Here is a 20,778-nt window from a genome sequence, read left to right as displayed (position 1 = left end):
ATGTTGCCAGGGAGGGAAGCTAAATTTATGAGTGGCAGTTCCAAAGACAACTCACAGAATATGGAAACTTCTATCTTCGGCTGTTTCAGAGATGTACAGTCTTGCTTCCAAAGCAACTATATCCTTCTTTTGTTCCTGCACAGTGTCAAATTTCAGGAAAGAGATTTTAATTTTCACACCCCCTTCAGAGTCTAATTTATAAATTCTGTAGTAAATACTACTAAACATATTTATAATATGCCATTAGGAAACATCTATTCAGTCAGGAAAAACTCATTTTGACAAGATACAATTCCTCTGATTGATAATAATTAATCCCGCATGAGTTAAGGGTCCAATGCCAAAGCCTGTTCATCCTTCACCTTACTATAATACCTAGCATTTTATAAAGTTAGGTTACCAACGCTTAGCATCAGAGCCAGTTACTCATGGTCTTTATTGATTTGCCAAAAATATTTTTGTCCGAATATGTTTGGATATCCAAGAACTGCTCGATTCTTCCTAGGAATACTTGGCTTGAGCTCATTTAGTTATGGATAGTCTGTGTCAGCGCAAATGTAAAAACCCTAAACCTAGTCTGGAAAAAATTTTTCTCTTGGTAGAACCGAGATATCTTATAATTTTGTACTTATATGTGTTGAACAAAACAATGGGACAGTGAAATAGTGAAATTCAGGTTGGGGCCAGGTTATTTGTTAGATGTAGGGCACATTGTGAGAATAAGAGGGTGGGCGCATCCTAAGGGCCATGACATGCAGTGGGTCTAATGGAAATATAATTGCAAGTCCCGCTACTGCAACAAGGAATGAGTTCAGGAGTCCAGAAATACAAGCAGAAGTGGGGTCACAAATCTAGGAATTGGGTTGCCAGAAGAGTTTGAGATTAGCTGCTATAAACTCAGCTTCTCTGAATTTTGAAGCTCTGCATCTTTCAGTATCTGCCTACTTATCTGACATAGCCTGCTATCTCATTACTGTGAATCTGCCTTAACCTCTGAGGCAAAATTTGTTCACTCTTCCCCAGGCTGCTTATGGAATATTTTCCTCCCACTCAATCTCCCCTAGAACCCATCTCTGTCTCTGTTGATTCCTGCCAAGGAATCAGCAGTGACACTTTTTAGCCTTGTTTTTATGGTTAAGCATTTTTATAAAACTTTTTATTGTGTTTTTATTGCTACTAGCTCCTGTCTGCCCCTCTCTTGCTATTATTAAGTTACATATTTCTTATCTCTCTTGTGAAATTGAATTGTATGATTTTCTGGGAAAAGATTTAATGTCACTTACATTTTCAAAGATACCTACCAAGAACATTTAATGATGTAAAAATATGCATAATTACTCAGGTTCATTTAATACCTATTAATCACGATTTACGGTGTCCCTGATGAGTTTTACTGTTAACTGTCCAATGCTTACCTTCTTGCAAATGAAAGCCTGAGGAGGCTGCTTCAATCAGAGAACATTAACTAGTCCATTGCATCAGCTTTTAGTCATCTGTATAAAAGGTGTAAGGGATATGTATGTTTGCCTAGACCATGTGTCAGCGTGTGTTTTGGGAACAAGTTGGTATGTTGTGCCTCATTTCCCCCTTTGTTCCTTTGTATTCAAGGGGCTTTTACCTTTCCTTTGAAAGACACTTGAGGAAATGCATGCCTGCTGTGAAAGCCTGATTTATTTTGCATTGCATCTGCACTGTCTGGTTCTGCAACATGCACTTTGGAATTAAATCAGCTTCTCTGCATCTCGAGGATTTTTTTTTCCTAGTAAGTTGACTCTTTCGTTGTGTGTATTTCTGAAAAAAGTATGTGCACTAACTGTATTAGTGGCTTGTTATGTGTATGGTAAAGTTTGTCTTATTTTCATTATCAAAGAAAATATCACTTATGGGTATAATGCTTTGCAGGAGTAGGTCCTCACCCAAAAAGATTTGAAAACCCAAAAGACGCAAGAAAAGTAGACAAAAAGAAAAAATAGTGACAATCATATGTTATCGCCTGGCAGTCCAATAAGTGCAGATACTGACCTTGGCAAAAGCAGTGCGAATGTGGTATTATAATAAATGGGGAAAAAATACCTGTAAATCCAAAAAAAACCCCCAAAATCGCAGTAGTGCCATCTAGTGTGCCAGGTGCTGCAGTTTTCTGGGAAGGGACAGTAAACTACTTTCAGCCCATCCCACTTGTTACAGTCATACCCGGACTCCTGCTGCTGCTCCCTTCTCAGCCCGCTGACAGAACAGTAACAGCACCGACAGAAGGTAGAGGAGAGACCTGAGGGCTGTTTTGCAGATGCTGAGTCTGGCACACATGCCATAAGGTTGTCATTGCTGCTCTAGAAAAAATGAGCATCCATGGGATTTTAAAGAAGGAGAAAGAGAGCTGTTCTGTCTGTACTCCCACACAAATCTTCTTCTTCTACTCATTGGTTTCCACTGCTAAGGATGTAATAGCTAAAACATCCTTTCCCACCTATGGCAGGCCAGCTGTTTTGGTGTTGGGGGAGAAAAGATACAAATTTGATGCCAGAAAAGAAGAGGTGCTGCTGGTTTTCGAAGCTTACTGAAAGGGGTGGAAATGACTTTTTGCTTGGTGGCTAAAGGATTTATGTCGAGTAGAGGGTCCACAAAGTCCTTTGGCTGGGAGGCGGGAGGTGAGATGGAAGTGAAGGGGAGCAGGGATCTGTTCTGTGTACTGATGCTTTGTCCTAGGTGGAGCCCTTTTACCGTGACCACCCTCAGCTTTTCCACTGCTGCCTTTTCCACTTTCACTGTTAGCTGACTGAACCTCTCCGCTTTAATCCTGAGATATGCAAAGCGCATGGCTTGCCCTTCAGTGTGTGAAGCTGCACAGGGTTTATTTTTGTCTTCAGTATAGAATCTGCTTGTAACGAGTGGAAGAGTGATCGAGCCAGAAGCCGTTGTCTGCAAATGAAGCCCACATCTCCATAGCATTGCGTAATGTTATGTATTCGCCTGTCCTCTGCAGCCGGTGCCAGAGGATATTGCTTTTCCAGTTGGATTTGCTTGGGATGCAGCTACAGCGGCATATCAAATTGAAGGTGTCAATTTTTAGGTGCCAAAGTGTTAAGGAAGTTTTAAGTGAATGAAAAGGCTGGATCTAGGCAGGACAGTGTTTGATCTTTCCCTCGTCAGGTAGATACTGCCTCTGATGCAAATCCATGTAGCACTTCTGTTTAAACACCTCTGGCCTGAGCAGTAAGAAGAAGGTAAAACATGTTTCAAATCTCAGAAACGTGGCTAGGTAATGGAAATGGAGGAGGAACTTTACTCTGTCTATTGAAGTGGGGGAAAAAAAGCAGAAATAAGTAATTTTCCAACTAGTGCTTGTGTATTTCCTTTCTCTAGAGCTAATTTAAGTAGATTACTATCAGCTATTCCAAAACTGGATGGGAGAGCTACCTCATCAGACATTGGTACTCACAAGGGGTCCTCAGTTAGGAATTCGTCTCCAAAGAGTATGAAAAACAGTGAACTGAGAGGACTCGTGGAGGCCCTCCCCCAGGGACGTGTGTCGTGTTCCCAACTGAATGGAGGTGCTGATAAAGTGATTTTCCCAGCATGATATGAAAATATGTGGCAGAATAGGAAAGGCAAACCCATAAGGTACAGGGACACCTACAGCCATAACCCCCCCTACCTTTATCCCTTCATAAATGCGTGTTTAGAGACCTTTAAAATACACATAGATCTGATTTTCTCATATTATACCCTGCAGCAAACAGGCACTTAGCTCCCATTGATTTCGGTACCTAAATGGGAGCTGTAGATCTAAAATTGTCTTTGAGGATGTAGCCTTTAGTTCTTGGTTATTGCTGAAAGCGAGAGTACTTGCCCATGTTTGGTACCTTTTAACGAGCTCAGTTAGCTTCATCTAATAGACTGAACAGCTCGCTGTTCCCGGGGAATCAATATTCTGGGCCAGATTCTAACTCGAGTCCTGCAATGCACATAGCTCTACTAACTAATTTTTAAAATGTGAATTGTGTGTGCATATAGAATGTCATTATGATTTCCTGTCTTTTGAGTGGCTAGATGTGCAACTTTAATGTTCTCTTAATGTATTTTTAATGAGCTTTCCTAAGGCTTCTGAGTGGGAGAAATGTTAAAAAAAAAAAAATCTATAATGTGGTCTAGACACTACTCAAATGACCCTTTTCCCACAGAAGTAAGAAACTCAACAGGGAATTCCTCCTCCTGAAAGCTTTGGAAGCTGTGCAGCTTCTGACTTAGAGGCAGCATGATTGAAGCAATGGTTCTTGTAGAGTCCAAACTCAGTTGCTGCACGTATCACAAGATACACAGTGGATGAGGCAAGGGCTGACAGGCTACTTTATTTTTTACTGTCAGCTATGTATTTATGCACAGCACAACCTTCTCCACTCTGTATATTTCAAAGTGCTAAAAAATCATACCAATTGTACTCTGCATGCTCAAAGTGCAGATTTCAAAGGTTCATGACTCAGTCAAATCAAAATCAATTTGCAGCAGAACACTCAAAAGCACTTCTTCTTACTGAGGGCCATTTCTATGCTAAATTTTAACTCTCTGCTTGATTTTTTTTTTTTTTAGAGAGAGAGAGAAAAGTTGCAAAAAATTCTCGTAACGGCAAAAGTGGTTTTCTTCACTTCTTTCATATGCCAAATAGTTGAACTGCATTAATTCAAACAAAATTTCACCTTTTGGGCAAAGACCTGGCCAAGAAAATTTCACTCAGAAAGGTGAAAGCACAGTTGAATTAGAAGAAAAGCTAACTTGGAAAAGTACATGAAAACTTTAATATTCTGATCAGTAACATCGCTGTTTCACGAGCTTCACTTAAAGGGAAAAACATTCTATCTTATTCTGTTGTAATAATTGCAGAGAATGGCGAACATGCATCACGTTTCGCGATAATTTATATTAATTATTATTATCAGTCTCACCTAAGTGTTTGAAATGTAAAGTCACTTCCTCATTGCGGTTCTTTCCTGGCCCTGAAGCTCACGAAAACTGGGAGGGTATGTCTATGCTGTGAAGTGCCGTGTAGCGTGGAGATTCCTGAGCAAGCTTAGAGGTGCAAGCTCAGTTCATTGAAGCAGAGCAGAGCTCTGTGCGGACTAATTGTGGCTCAGCGGGATACGTTAGTCCATGTGGAGCTTTCTGTTGCCTTGCCTAGATTGCTTCCTACGCTTTGTTGAGCTAGCTCGGATACTCTGCACTGTACAGAGAAGCTCTTCAAACAGCATGAGGAACGCTTGGAAGTGGGTCTGTTTGCCACAGCCCGAGTCAGTGCTTTATAGTGGCTAACGGCCGCTGGAGTAGTACTGTCATACTCTGATGAAAATCAAATGCTTCTCCCCCTCCCTCCCACCTCCTTTCCTGGGGGAAAGCAGACAAAAAAAGAAATCTTTCAGCATCTGCGCTAGCTGATGATTCTTAAATGAAGGTGTGTTAGCTGCCCATTACGGCAGCTTTTGGGTTCCCTTCACTTCCACCGTAGTGAAAAAGGATCTCTATCATATCGATGTGGTGCAGGAAGCCTGCTCTTGAAGGCTTCTAAATTCTAGGTACCACCAAAGAATCACTGTTATTTGTTATTTCCTGCACTCCTCTGAAATGACTATTTATTTCAGGAGGCATATTTGGAATCAGAAGCAGGATATAGAAAATTTTTGGTACTGTATTTTTCCAAGGAGCATACAGACAGAGCACAAAGTCTGTGATAAAATCTGAGATGGAGAGAAACTCAAACTGTCTGGATCTAAAATTTGACCTACATTGAAGGTTGTCCCATATAACAGTTTAATTTACTGACCAACCAAATGTAGATGTATTGGTGTTCGTGTGCTGCAATAAAATTCTGTAAAGAACATGAAATGTGACAATGATCTTTGAAAAGCTAGGTTATAGAAGTGATATTACAAATTTTAGTAATGCTTTAAATTAAGTGTCTTCAATATGCTTAACCTTGCATTAAACTTAGATTTAATAAGACAGATGTGTATTAAGTACTGAATATACTTAAGGGAGCAATCTTGCGTTGGCAGGGGATGGACTCAATGACCTCCTAATAGTTCTCCTCCATCTCTAATTTCTATGATACTAATTGATTATTAAAACACTTTTATTGAGGATTGATATGTAGCTATTATATCGTTATTAATCTTACAACCCAACTGATATTTAATTTATACATGATTTTAACACACAATGTCATTTTAGTTTTTAAAGAGTAACCCTGAAATAGTGCATTCACTGTGGCTCTGAAAAATCTTGCTGGTAAACGAGGTTGGCCATTTTGGGGTTATTTGGAATTTTATGATAAAATCACACTTTTCAGGGGTGCAAGTTTACAGAGCTCTCCACATTAAAAATGAAATGTTTGCCTCAGCTACAGCATTGCTCTGGAAAGACAAAGAAGCTTGTCATGAAGAAAGGTGCATTTATTAGGTTGAAATACTGTGTGATATTAGTACTGTGTAAGCTCACACAACAGCTAAATTTTGAATATTTTAAAGGTAATCTGTCTATCTCAATTTTGGAATTGGAAAGAAATTTCCCCAAACTATGAAAGTGAAGGAAATGGTGCAGGGAGATTGGGCATTCAAAATTCATTTCTGTGAACGTTTGGTGAAGCAAAAAGCAGAAGTTTTGCAGGGCTGTGTTATTAATTCAGCTTGTATATGCCTAGGGCCATGGCTCATAATGGCATTCCTTTCTTTTTAACAGACTGTCAGGATTTTCAAAGGACATCCAGAAAGCCATAAGTGCCTATTTGTTGGATGTATTTCTCATACCCGAGAGGCTTTCTTTGATATGGACTGATCTTTTACATTTATGGATGGAAGTTGCATTAGAAAATGCCCTTTGTGAAAACCTGTAATATCTCAAGAGTTGCAAACATCTGATTTTTGGCTAAGGAAGTATGAAGAGTGTCAGAATTCTGAATGCTTTTTAAAACAGGATTTTCAAATAATTAGTAGCAAGCCAAATTATGAATAAATGCAAAATCTCATGCAAATATATACTAATGCTTACAAGTTCCTAGTTACTTTAAATGGTATGAGGAGGGGGGAGGGAATACAGCTTGATTTGCTCATAGGATTTTGAGTGGTGTGCCTACTTTGTGATAAATATTTACATTCAACATATGTCTTTTGATGTCAAAAGTGTAACGACCAAGTTTTGTTTTTCAAGCAGAAGGCTGGAATGCAGATGGAAAGGGCGCTAATGTCTGGGACACATTCACCCATCAGGGAGGAGATCGAGTTTTCAAGAACCAGACTGGTGATGTAGCTTGTGGCAGCTACACTCTGTGGGAGGAAGATTTGAAATGTATCAAACAGCTTGGATTGACTCATTATCGCTTTTCTCTTTCCTGGTCACGTCTGTTACCTGATGGGACGACAGGTTTCATCAACCAGAAAGGCAATTGTTTCTTAAAAATAGAAGGTTGCAGCTTTAATTCAAGGTTATTGCTGCAGTCTGGCATAATTAATCCAGTATGCTATTCTGCAGTGTAGCTTTGAAATTGCAACTTTTTTCAGAGTAATTATGGGATGATTTTTTATAGGTTTGCAACAACTTACTAATTAATATTCTAGATCCCCTTGGATAGCACAATCTTTTGGGATAGGATTAGTATTATGTTTCCTATGTATCTTTTTGCTTACTCCAGTTTTTTTAATTGTAACTCTAAATCATTTTGCTTCATCAGAACGTTTATACTTACAGGGATCCTAGCCATGAGGATATTTTTGGATGGCTTACAATAGACAAGTATCTTATTTGGCAAATGCATTTAGATAGTTTATCAGCATACTCTGATGTACTGAACTTCACATCGACTATTTTGCACTGAGGGACATACTTTTCCCAGATATTTTCTTTAGCAAATTAGAGAGCAGTCTTCAGACTCAGCTAGGAACTGTGCTTAGTTGTCTGACAAACACAAGACAGTCCCTACTCTGAAGAGAAGAGCTTTCACGGTCTCAGCAGATGATCTAAAAGTGGAAAGGAATACAGTACATAAACAAGCTGGTCAGATTGGTAGAAGTCAGATATAACACTTGCTATACTTCTGATTTGTTTATTTTAATTCCATTGGTATGGACTGGGGGAAAGATGAAGGTGACTTACTAGGAAAAGGTAGGAAACGGCAGCTTTGCCTGCAGAAAGTAGGGAATGGAAGAACAAAGAAATAAAGAGAATTGTGAAGAATAAAAGCAACTGAAGCTGAACCAGAAAGGACAGGAGAATGAAAGTAGTTGGCTGAGGTCTCTTGTATGCTGGGAGGATAATGTTCCGAGGAGAAATGGCAAAGTAGATTTGGATGAACCTCTGAATCTGAGTTCTGCCTCCTACTCTTCTGCATCTCAGTACTACCAAGAAGATATATATCTTTATACTTCTGGGGCAGTGTTTGCCTTGGCAATTCTTTTCTTCCCCTGGTTTGAAGATTACAAAGATGGAAGGCTACAAAAGGAAAGAATTTCTTAGAAAATGCTCTTCAGGTTATTCTGATCTGTACTAGGAAGATAGCAGCAGAAGCAATATTTTTCTGTGGATTTTTGGTCATGTAGAGTTTGGCTGTTCAATAGGCATCAGCCTGTCCTCTGCATCCTGCAGATTACGGTTTTCACCAGAGAGTGGAGGAGCCTTTGTTTCAAGAATTCAGAAAGGCGGGGTGGGGGGGCTGGTGAATCTGCTGTAAACAGACCAACCAGCCATTTTCCCCTGCAGAGCATGACTGCAAAAACGGCGCCAGCATCCTGGAGAGGCTTGAATGGAAGCCTTCCCTTTGCCACCAAAATTTACAATATGCGGCCCACTTTCACTGGCACAGCTTGCCCTTCCCTAGGAACGCTTTTTGTGGTGTGTCGAATTTAAATTTGGCTGAGTCCTTGTGGTTTCTTTCCTGCACTGATATTCCTTCAGCTGGGGCTGCAGGCACTGTACAACCCCACAGAGCTGCCTGCCGAACGGGCTTTGTTATTTAGACGTCAGAGTGGGAGATAGCAAGCAGGCATTCGGAATGCACTTGGTAAGGAAAGCTAACATTTTGACAAAACTCAGCTGTAATTTCAGAAAATGTTCACTTGATCCCCAATATAAGCAGTTGCCTGATTAATATTATGAACTTTACATTTAGCAAAAGGGCATTGGAGGAACTCCAAGTAGGCCAGCTTTCATTAGGCAGGAGTTCACTTCTCTTGTGCAGTGATCTGTTGAAGCAATTGTAACTGCATAGCATGGAAAGGCCATCATCTTCTATATAAACATTTTTACAAAGAGCATGTGAAGAATTAGAAAGCTTAGAGCAATGTCCTTTCAAATAAAATCATTCACACCAACTGATTCACTACCAATTTCACACCTAAGACGTAGGACATTTGAAAACCTTTAAAACCATTCTGTTTCTAATGCGATGGGGGTAGGATCTTTTAAAGCAGCAATGTTGTAGGCGCATTGTTCCTAAGACGTGTCAGGTTTTAGGTTAAAACTTACACCAAGTTTGTTTTCAAAATGTTTTTGTACAATTATTTTTACCCTAGCAGAGCAGAAGAGTTATCCGAGCAGAACAAGTTAGCTGCTCAACACCAGGTGTCAGTGTGGAGGGAGACAGAAAGAGTAGGTGTGGGGGTATTGAGTCTGGGAGAATTTGATGTTACGCTTCACTTCAGCATGAAGGTAGGGAACCAGGATGGGGAGAGAAGATGACAGAAAGGAGAAAAGAACAATCCTTCACTTTCCAGTGACAAAATGCTCCTTAATATCTGTAATCCCAAAATTTTGGGGTGTTGCCACAAAACCCTTATATATACACTTTCTCAGAAGAACGTGTTCTTTATTTCTGCTTCTAGATGACCCACAGATACAGCCATGGAAACTAAATCAGGCGACTCTGGAAGGTATAAGACAATCTGGAAATTTGACTTGATATTTACATTTTTCAGGGATGCGGTTCTATTTCTCTTCATTTCCTAACAAAAAGCATAAATCTTTTCCAATGTTAGTGTTTAATTGAGATGTAAAAAATGAATGATAGCTGGTTGCACTTCAATGTTATTAATTGTACTAAGTAATTTATAATCTGAAAATTAGAATGAGGAATGCTAGTGTCTTTTAGGGAAGCACTACTCTCAAATAGTTGAACAGGATCCTGGACCAGCAAAGGATTTCTTTTTTCCCAGTTTAAACTTATGTAGTAAACCTTGCTGTCCCGCCAGCAAACAGTTAACATACACCGAGTCACATTGAAGTGAAATAGGTCCCTGTTCAAAAGTAACAGTAAAAAACTGTATTTGCTCCTAACTGCACTTGCAAATTGCAACAATTTGCTTTTCTAAATTTAAAATTCTGGTATGTTCCTTCCTCTTTTACATGGGTACATTCTCAGGCACAAGCACGTAGCTCCCTCCTTAGAATTTAATTTGTTTTTCTGGTGCTGCATTCCGAAGGAAAAGCAAACTACCTGTGAGATTTATTGTGAATTACTTTGTAAACAAACTTATTGAGTCTTGCTGTGCTAAAGGATGTGTATGCACCTGTTTGTTTAGGAGAAGGCTCTGTCTAAATCTGGGGTTCATAATTGATTGCTGCAGTAAATGTTGTCTTAAAAAAAAAAGCCATTTGACAGAAATCCTTACGATCAGTCACTTGAAGTTAGGATAATTTTAAGTCTAATACTGTCCTTTTAAGAAGAAGGTAGTATGGGGTTCTGCGTTGGCATTTTTAAATATCGATACACAGTAAGCTGAACCTGAAAATACCAGGGAATATATAGTACAATGTAGTACAGACATATTTACTAATGAACAAGTTTTCTGCTTTGGATTAAACAAAATCTCTGGTTCTGAAACTGTTAAGAATAATAATCTAAATCATACATAACCTCCTCAGCATGCATTTTGTTAACCTTTGTAACTTTGTCTTACTCCTCCTCCTTTCTTCTGTGTTTTCAACTTCTTTAGACCTTTCTCAGTTCTGGGTTTCAATGCGGCGAGACCTTGGGATAGACATTTCATAGGCATCTATGTCTTATTAGGATATGTGGTAGTCTAGGACCCATGAAATTTTTGTGGATTTTAAGTTTCTAATGTTCTTAAACACTTTGGTATATTTAGCCCAGGTCTCTGAAGCAAAGGCTGACTGATTTCTACATTCCATCAGCATGATGGAAACCTATTCCTGGCTGGAGCCTCTTAGCTTAACAAATAATAATTCAAGGCCACTGTTGGCCTTTTCCAATTACCGCACTAAACCAGATAGTTCAAGTAAAAGAGCAAGCTAATTGATACTCTTTGAACCAGAGCTTATGATGTGTTTTGCAATATCCAGTGTTTTCAGAAGGCTTAAAAGCAATGTAGTTGTGTTTGGATGTAAGCAAAATTAGAATTGCCTATATGAGAGCTTAAGGTATCCTAATATTTAAACTTACAGTGACCTCTCAGCAGCATAAAAATAGTGCTTTAGGAAACATTCATGTCAGCCACTGCTAAATCTGAACAGAAGGTGAATTCCTTTTAAGCCTCTAGAAATACATCCCCAGTACTGGTCAGCTTTAACAACACATCCAGGAAATTAAAGTTGATCTCTGTCTTATCAAGGGCGCACGAGAAAGGTTGGAAGTCATGAGCTCTTAGAGAGGTGAGCTAATTCCTTCTTGCAGTTAGAGGGACTGAGCAGTCTGCAGCCCTGGCAGTGTAAAAGGAAAAGAGTTAGTTTCTTGGATAAACTATTAGCCAAGCCATTCAAGCTGGTGGTTGAAGAGACCAGTGCCCTAAGCTCCATTTAAAACCTAGTAGAGCCCAATGAAAAGCCTTAAATATCATATAGATCTAATGAGGTAACCATTGAATTCACACCATTGCGAAATATTGAATGCATTGACAATATCTTCTTTGTCTTGATGCTGGCACAGACAGTGATGGAGAATGGAACAGCCTGGAGGAAACAGCTCATCCAGCTAACCAAGTTCAAATCATCAGAAATCAGCTTATTTACCTTGCTGTGTGTGGCACTGAACTTTTTAAAAGGCACAGTTCTTTCATTAGAACAAATCTACCTGTCAGGCTTTCAAGTGTCAGGATTTTTCCAACACGCTTTCATCTTGTACATGCAGCCAGGCTGCCATTCAGGCATTTAAATGAAAGGATTATATTTGCATGTGACCAGCACCCATCAGAATTATGTTTCTGCTGGGGAGTTGCTGTCCACTGATCTATTTTGAAAATTTGCATCCTCATTTCGTTTTATGTGCCTGGTTGGAAGATTTTGTGTGCTGAGCATTTTTGCCAACTCTGGGGTCTTGTAACAGTAGTCAGCATGCAGTTGAGAGGAAATATTTGCATCTCATATCAGAGAAAATGTGCAGTAAGGTTTCTTCATGTGTTAAAATGTAACAAAGTTATGAAGTTAACCCCTTTTTTTCCTTTTAATGTATTCAGGAGTCAATTATTAGAGCAAAACCATTAATAACCTGGGAAATGTCATTCTGCTCATATCACTTTGGCTTACCTCAGTCCTTAGAAGATGAAGACGGCTGGAGGTCTGAAAGGATCACTGAGACCTTTGATATTCATACAAAGTATTGCTTCAGAACATTTGGAGACTGAGTGATCACTATTAACGAGCCTTATGTTGTTGCCATAGGTGGTTGTGAAAAAGGTATAGCCTCAGCATTGATACCAGGGCTTACAAGGCAGCTTATAATGTGATAAAAAAGCATGCTAAAGCCTGACGCAGTTGTAATAAGATATTTGGAGAAAAACAATGTGGACTTGTGACTGTAGCTCTGAACTCAGATTGGTAGAACCCCTACAAATTCTGTAGCAGTTGAAAAGCAACTAGAGGGTACTTGTCCTTTGCCTTAGATGGATTTGTCAGGACAATGTTTACTGATGGTGAATATCCAGCTGTCATGAAGTCACAGATTTCTTTAATGCATTCAAAGCAGGGTTACTTACCATCAAGGCTTCTGGAATTTACTAAAGAGGAAAAAAATTATGATCATGTGTACTGCTGACTTCTTTGCTCTGAACTGTTAACTTAAGACCAAGAAAATGCAGACAAGAGGCTAAGTGTTTCAATGGACTGTGAAGCTGAGCAAATAATGGATCCTTCTTGGCCCGTTGCATCTGGGAGTTTATGGCTGGCTGTAGTACCATGGGGTTTGCACTGACTTCTGTGTTATATCAAGGAATGACCTAAGGCTCACAGGACCGTTTTACCGCTATTAGCTGGCCAATGAGGGGATCTGCGAATCCAATGAGTAATACTGGTGATTTGGTTTTTTTCGAGGAGCCCATCTGGATGGCATAAGACATTGTACAAGATATAAATAAACAAGTCACCTTGGGATCCTTAATTTAATTTTTGCATGCTGGCTATAAAGAGTAAAAGCCTTAGTGTTTTCCTATTGCCTTTGTACTTGATAGCTATTTTACAGTTTGAAATGACACACCAGTGTTATATCATCTTTTGAACTCCAGAAATGATCTTTCTGATGCCAGCAGTAAGGCTTTCCTGGCATGCATCTACTCCTGGCAGGGGGACATGTGGTGACTGCCAGTACCAAGGGGTTAAGGAGCAGTGACAATAAGCAGATGCTAATGCAGGAAAGATATTTTAGTCTTCTCATTAAAATAAGTCATTTCACTGTCTTCATGGATATTTGCACAGTTTTGCTTTTCCATTGTTAGTCATAAAAGGTCAGCTCATGGAAAATTAAGTTAATAGGGTCAGTGCAATTTGATGAAAACTAGTTTTAGTTTGTAGCTTAGAAAAGATAGAGGGTAATGCATCTGATTTTATGGGCTTTCTTACATCTGTTCTGAATAAAACTTCTGCTCTCTTGTTCTAGGATACATATAATAACCCTATAATTTACATCACTGAGAATGGGTTTTCCCAAAGTGACCCTGCTCTACTTGATGACAGTCAACGATGGGAGTATTTCAGGCTGATTTTACAAGAAATTTTAAAAGGTACCATTTAAAATGATGAAAGATCAATTGTGCAAACTTAATATAATTTTACTTGGTCCTTATTTGCATTCACCAATGACCAATGATTCTTGAAGCTAAGACTCATGTAAATCAGAGTGAAGTGATGTGATTAGGAGAAAAAAAAAAAAGTTTAGCTGAAAGGAAAGCAAGTTGTTTTAATCTTGCTCCCCCAGCTTGGGGTGGAAACAGATTAGAAGGTACTCCATAAATACATTATCTCTAAACTCAGTTTTTTAGAGCCATAGTTCTTTGTGGAGCAATGCAACCACATTGATCTTCAGAAGTGCTCATCGTTCATGTTTCTCATTATGAAGGATGTAAAGTTGAGTGCACCTGAAAACCTGACCATTACACCTCATAATATCCTTACAGAATACAGCCTTCCATACACAATGAGGTCTGTGTAACAATTCATTCCTGTACAGGGCCGTTAAGTCAGTTATAGCTCAGCTTCTGCCTTTATGTCAGGATGGCCAAGAGTGTTCAGCACTGGTGAAGCTCTTTTTTTCAGAAGATTCTTTGCCATTCCTGTTGATAGAAACAAAGTTGGTCCAATTTCCAATTTTCTGGAAAATCCTTCCCTACCTTTCTTCTGTTGGTAGTGTCTCTGAGATAGTTTACGGGGAATAGATCTTCTTACTATGTATCACAGAATCATAGAATGGTTTGGGTTGGAAGGGACCTGTATTTTAAAATGCCAGTTCATTTATGTAACAGCTAGTCTCCCTGTTACATTTGTCCAAAGTGATCACAATCATGAATGTCATATCATAGTTTAATAGTTTATTTGTAGCCATTCTTCCATCCTCATTATTCTTCATACTTTCATTCAAATGTTCATTTAAAAGCTACCTTTCTTTTTCCTTTTCACTTAAAGTTTACACTTGTCATCCATGCCAATTAACTTTAGTTCTTCAACTAAGTAGAAGATGTAAAGGACTATTTTCTGGCACAGAAACCAAGTGGTAGGGCCTGCTTCTATCTGAAGCAGGCAGACCATCTTCTAGCTGCCTTTGGAGAGCACTTCTCGGGCTGTGCCATATGTGGCCCCAAGTCCTGTCTGGAGAGTAATAGTTGGCATCAGTCAGCACTTCTGTCAAGGAGTTTTGTTTACTTATATGGTTGTAGACATAGGATATCTGGATTTGACTTTCTTTGAAGACATAAAGAAATGAATAAACATTTGATTCTTACTGTTTGATGAAGTGTGACTAATTTACCAAATCTGGTTGTTTTACAGTGTAAAATGGCTTATCCTGAAGTAAACATTTAGAGGAGATCTGATGAATCACGCCTGAGTGAATTCATTGACACAGTTCTCTTCATGCATAGTAAGGAAATGAAGGCGACACTGAGGTAGATGCCTGTATAGAAGACATCAAAAGTTGGCCGAACTGAACCTTTGCCATTTGTTCAGTCCAACAAAGCCTTTAAACCTGTATGCGGGCTGACTGTAATCACTGCAGCCTTACACAGGCTTAGGTATATATGCAGTTTGATATTAAGTTGGATTGATCTTTATCATTTTATCCCCTAAAAAACGTGGTGGAACACTGGTTGAAACAGGTCCTTGTATGCAAAGATAATATAAATATTAAATCCATCAGCTCTAAGGCAGTCTGTGAAGAAATGCCAGTGACATTATCCCTGTCTAACTTCCCCCCTGCTACTCTGAGTAAACAGTTTCTCAAGACCACTCCGAATGTACTGACCCCTGTGCAACCATTTCAAGTTTTCAGCTCAGATATCCTGCAAAGCAGGATATTTGAAGACGTTCACTTTATTCAGTGCTTAAATGCTTAACCATTTATTAAGTGTCATGTGAAGCAGAACAGTTTAATTGCTCTGCATGCAGTGTCTACTCTACAATAATTCCTTATCTTTTGAGCTAACTTTTGAAATGATTAGTACAGGCTCATCCATGCAATGCGCTATGGGTCATGACAGAGTCCTGTGTGGATTCTTCTGTGGGATTTGGGCATGCCTACTTACTTTTTTGTCTAACCAAGAAATAAATATGCTTGACTACAAAGGAGAGGATATCTACAGCCTGTTACTGCACTTGTTAACAGAAATATTTTAATATGTTATAATTGGATTGATAGTACCCTCATTTTATCTTTTTGCATTAAAAACCCTCCTACTTTTTAGAATACGTGCTTGCACTAATCATGTTAATTTTGTCAGACAAAATTTTCAAAATAGTAAGGAGCTTCCCTTTTCAAGACTTTGTGTTCTAATACTCTGAAAATAAAATACATCAACGTCTGTCAAGCTAGGTAGCAAGACTGCTGGTGTCCAAAATTCTTAAAATTTTTACTAACATCAGGACTATTTAAATTACAAGATTTTGGAGGGCAGGAGAAGTCCTGAGTTGGTACAGCAACCTACACCCACTAAGGCTGTGATTACGTAGTATGGATAAGTAATAAAACCACTGTATGTTACCCCTATAATTTATTTTTAGAAAAATATTTTGATGCTGTCAGAGAAAATTGAGATTTTTATTTTTTGGCCACTGTTACTTAATAAGACCAGAAAGAGCAATGTAAATATGAGCTAGGAAGTAGAGAGTGAACAGCGTGCAGCTACTATAAATATATCACATTATAGCTATTATAGATGGAAAATAGTTTTTAAATGGGTACAAGTGCTGCCATGTTGCTTCTGCACTCTATGAAAAGATAAAAGCATCAATATTTTAATAAATGTGGATATACATATTTAGCATCTCTACAGAGCCATAAGCGTGCATGGTGCTTTACAGATAAATGAAAATGATGTCTTCTTACCCCAAGGAACGGAAAATCTAATTTAGATACAATGCATGAAGAGATGACGAACAGAAAGCTGGATGAGAGGTAAAAAGAGAACATGGATCAGAGTAGTGAAATGCTTTTTACTACAGTTGCTCTTCCTTAATTTTATGTAATGTATGTTAAGGATGACATCTAGACCAAAGATCAAGGCTGCCAATAAAAAGGTAATTGAAACTACTTAGTTTTGAAAAGTGGAACCTTCTAAAAGAGATAATAGAGTTTCATACAGTCTATGGAGGAGAGCAGTGCAAATAGTGGGTAAACTATTGCCAGAGACAGCTGGTGGAAAAGGGCAATGAAGTTATCCTTAATCTGGCTGATGGAAGATTATTAATAATGCTGATGGGAAGGAAAGAACGAATTAAATGAATTTTAGGTTGCAGAAGGCTGCAAAAAGTAGGCAATGGAAAGAGAATTGAAGTTAGTAGGAATAGAAAGTAAAGAAGTTGAGGATGATGTGATGTGATGTGATATGGGCAGAGGCAGATGAGCAAGAATAAATGTGAAGAAGCAGGACTAGATTTGGGAGTAAATAGAAAACATATGAACATTTAATTTGGAGTCAGCTAGAAGGTCAGCAGTAAAAAATGCAGGGCAAATAGGAGAAATTATTGTGAGGAGAAAGGCACGGGTAAAGCTTAAGATTCAGATGGTGTTAATTTTCTCCTTAAATATGCTTGAATGAAGCAGAAGAGAAAATGAGATACGGAGAATGCTGACTGCAATGGGAAGTGCAGAGCAGAACTAAAACTGACAGCAAGCAAGGTGGTGCAGTTAAGAGGATTTTTAAAAAATGCACCTAAAGTTAAATGCAGTCCCTTCTGGACAGCTTTTTTTGTCCTTTTTTTCCCTCAGACTTCTAAGAGTTGTTATAAAACATTTTATATATTGTCGTCACTGTACACTTTGACCTTGCTCTCATGAACTAACCATTTAGTCTGTGTTGTAGATACGTACAAGCCTCCTTTTGCTGCATTCCCACGCACATAAAACAGTGAGGTTATAATGCAATACTGTAGTCCATGAAAATATGATTTATTGTTAAATTAAATATGGATGTCATAATGTGAGCCCCTCGGGTCAACTATAAGCTTGAATGTTATTGAAAGAGCTGCAGCAGCAGCTCTGTTTCTTCATTGCCGCTGACAAAAATGCCTCTACAAATAGAATACAACAATGCAGACATCTTAAGGAGTCTCTGAGATGTGCTGTCCCTGGCATAACATTGCCATGTGACATTTTCAAGAACTATAAATACATTGACTGCATTATAGTGTAAAAGTTAAGAAGCTTTGCCGTAGTCACTGCAGAAGCATTAAAATCAAGCTGAATTTACTGTGAACACTATGAGGGATTCAAAGCTTTAAAAAAAGACCCAACCCAAACAACAACAACAAAGAAGAACCAGAAACCCCTAAAATCATAAAGATATAGCTAGCATATGTCTCTATCAGATTTTTAATACAGTTTTAAAATGTCCAGAATACATAAGTATGATTCCATAAAGTTCCAGTTAAATGTCAGTTTTATAACTTCACATTATGACAAGAACAGCCATGCGTAATTTCTAAGGAAAGAAATCTGAGACCACCTCTAGACAATAGAAATGACCACTTTGTAGCAGAATTTTCATGTTACTGAAAGTTTATGCCTCATTTTTTCACCTTAATCCTTTAATCTGAATGCTTTAATCTGCAAAAGTGAGCACTTTTTTTTCAACTCTTAATCAGCAGTTTTCCAATGCAAACTTATGAAGGAACATCATATTTCTCAAAAACGCTCTGTTATCTGCCTTCGAAATATCTTCAGTGAAGATGACAAAACACAGCTGTGTGATCGTGTTGGGAAAATTTCTACTGGAGACAGGGTAATAGGAGCCTGGTCAGTACACCAACAGAAGAGGATCATCTCTCTGAAACAAAGATATGTGAGTGTATTTCTTGCTTGCCAGTGTCTTGATTTGGAGTGAAAAGATTAAATGGAAAGCAAGATTATGCAAGAGCTGCTAGATGTCTACGGGCTGGTCAGATGGTTCCTGGGGAAAGGGCTGCAGAAGACACGGGAGCTTTGTGAGCACTGGTAGAAAGAGGGTTGCTAGGCTGGGCAGTGCAGCAGTTTGTTCAAGTTGTTGGGAATCTGGATATAACCAATATTTCACATCCTCACGCAGTGCCTGGGATGTGCTTTGATTCAAAAGTAACCAGCCCCCAGCCCCCAGTGGACTGTTAGTTTTCAAAAGTGTTAGCGACTGCATCACTGGAATAGATCCTGCTCTGTAGAGGTGAGATACTACAGGGTGGGAGGTTTCGTGACTACTAGTTACCTCAGAGAGGATAACCTAAATATTTAGGCACTGTGGATGTTGTATTGCTGCCGGATAGCTTGTGAGCAAGTCCCTACTAGAACCCCCTTTGGGGATTACTTTTGTTATAGGCAGAGGATCTGCTTTGCTTAGATAGCAGTACTACTGCATTGTTGAAGCAAAATTCAGCTTTGCTGCTGGTTGCCTCACTTGTGCAAGCAGAGATTGGGGATCTCAACAGCTAACCAGTCACTAATCTCCAAATCATACCTATGTGGCCAGAAAGTTAGAGGCAACAATTACTCACCTGCACATTAGAGATTTCCCTTAGGAAATGATTTGTACATATAAAGCATAATCCTCACATCAGAAGTAGCTACAGTAGTTGTTTTTATTCTGCCTTTTTATTGTACAAGATGAAAGATAATGGCAACTCCACAGGAAAAAAACCTCACAAATAAAAAAGAGGGATTTTGGCCTTTGTGATGAATAAACAGACTTTTATGAAAATTGTGAGTTTAAATTCATCAGATGTGGATTGCACATAACATCATTGGGTTTGATATCAGTTCTGAGCCACATGCTTCATTTGGAGTTACCTTTCAGGAGAAAATGTACTGAATCCACAGAGGCACATCAGAAAAAAACTACTGTGCTAGTGTTTTGTCTTTGAGACAGTTTTTAATTTAAATCTCCCCTTTTTCAAGATAATTCAGTTTTAAATAACTCAGCCACTGTGCATTCTAAATGCCTTTTCTAGGATAATACACAGGATCACTCATAGGAGAAACTAAGTTAGTACATAATACAGTTCGGCTAAGCTTTTCCATATAGGTGTACATCTTTCCTGGAGTTGAGAGATAAGTCCAGTTTATTAGAATAAACATCTCTATTTAGATAACTATCACTCCTTAGTCACAGATTTCTATTCCAGAAAATGAGATTTTACATTTTAATATACAACATAAAACATCATATTTCTTCTTAGGGCAGAGCTCATTACCAAAAATATTATGAAAATTGGTTCAAAAGGTATTAGAGAATTAGTGAGAAAGCTGTTAAATGTAGTAGTGCTGGTACAAGTTTTATCTCAAGATGTTCCTAAATGAGGATTCCTGAGTATTTTCCATGGGAAGTATTCATGCCCTGTTTCTCATCATTCTGTCTAAATATCTGACCATTTAAGTAGACGGACTTGTGATACGATTGTCCTTATGTTCATTTGACAGTTACTGAAGAATGGATCTTTTCCAAGACATGTTTTAGCAGTGCAAATAGGAGAATGAATGAGAAGAAAACCTTAGTTAGGGTCTACCGTATTAAAAAAAAAATAAATCTGTGTTTTGAAGTGCTTGTATAGCTAATATTTGCTATCCAGCTTTCAAAGTAGTTATTTTTCATGATGTTTCTGTGATAATAATAGCTCATCATTTGATTTCATGGGAGTTATTGTCATTCTAAAGGGCTGAAAATGATGTAAATGCAGCTGTACAGGGAATATTACAATGTCAAATGAAGCAGTGTCATTGCAGTTCTACGTATATGCTGCTACAATGTCAAGATAAAAGGAAAGAAACCATATTGATCAATAGAGCAGAGTATCAGAAGTGATTGGATAAAAAGCAAACAATGCATTATTTGTTATAAAGTC

The 20,778-nt window shown here is 38.5% G+C and overlaps 1 pseudogene; it reads left to right on the top strand.

The window, feature by feature from the left end:
• The first annotated feature begins 747 nt into the window (after positions 1 to 747).
• Positions 748 to 19,372, top strand: LOC128910166 (cytosolic beta-glucosidase-like; annotated as a pseudogene).
• Positions 19,373 to 20,778: the final 1,406 nt, after the last annotated feature.

Source organism: Rissa tridactyla, chromosome 5 (assembly GCF_028500815.1).
Source record: "Rissa tridactyla isolate bRisTri1 chromosome 5, bRisTri1.patW.cur.20221130, whole genome shotgun sequence".
Lineage (NCBI taxonomy): Eukaryota > Metazoa > Chordata > Aves > Charadriiformes > Laridae > Rissa > Rissa tridactyla.
The sequence above is the reverse complement of the archived record's forward strand: the minus strand, read 5'-3'. Positions and strand labels throughout refer to the sequence as shown.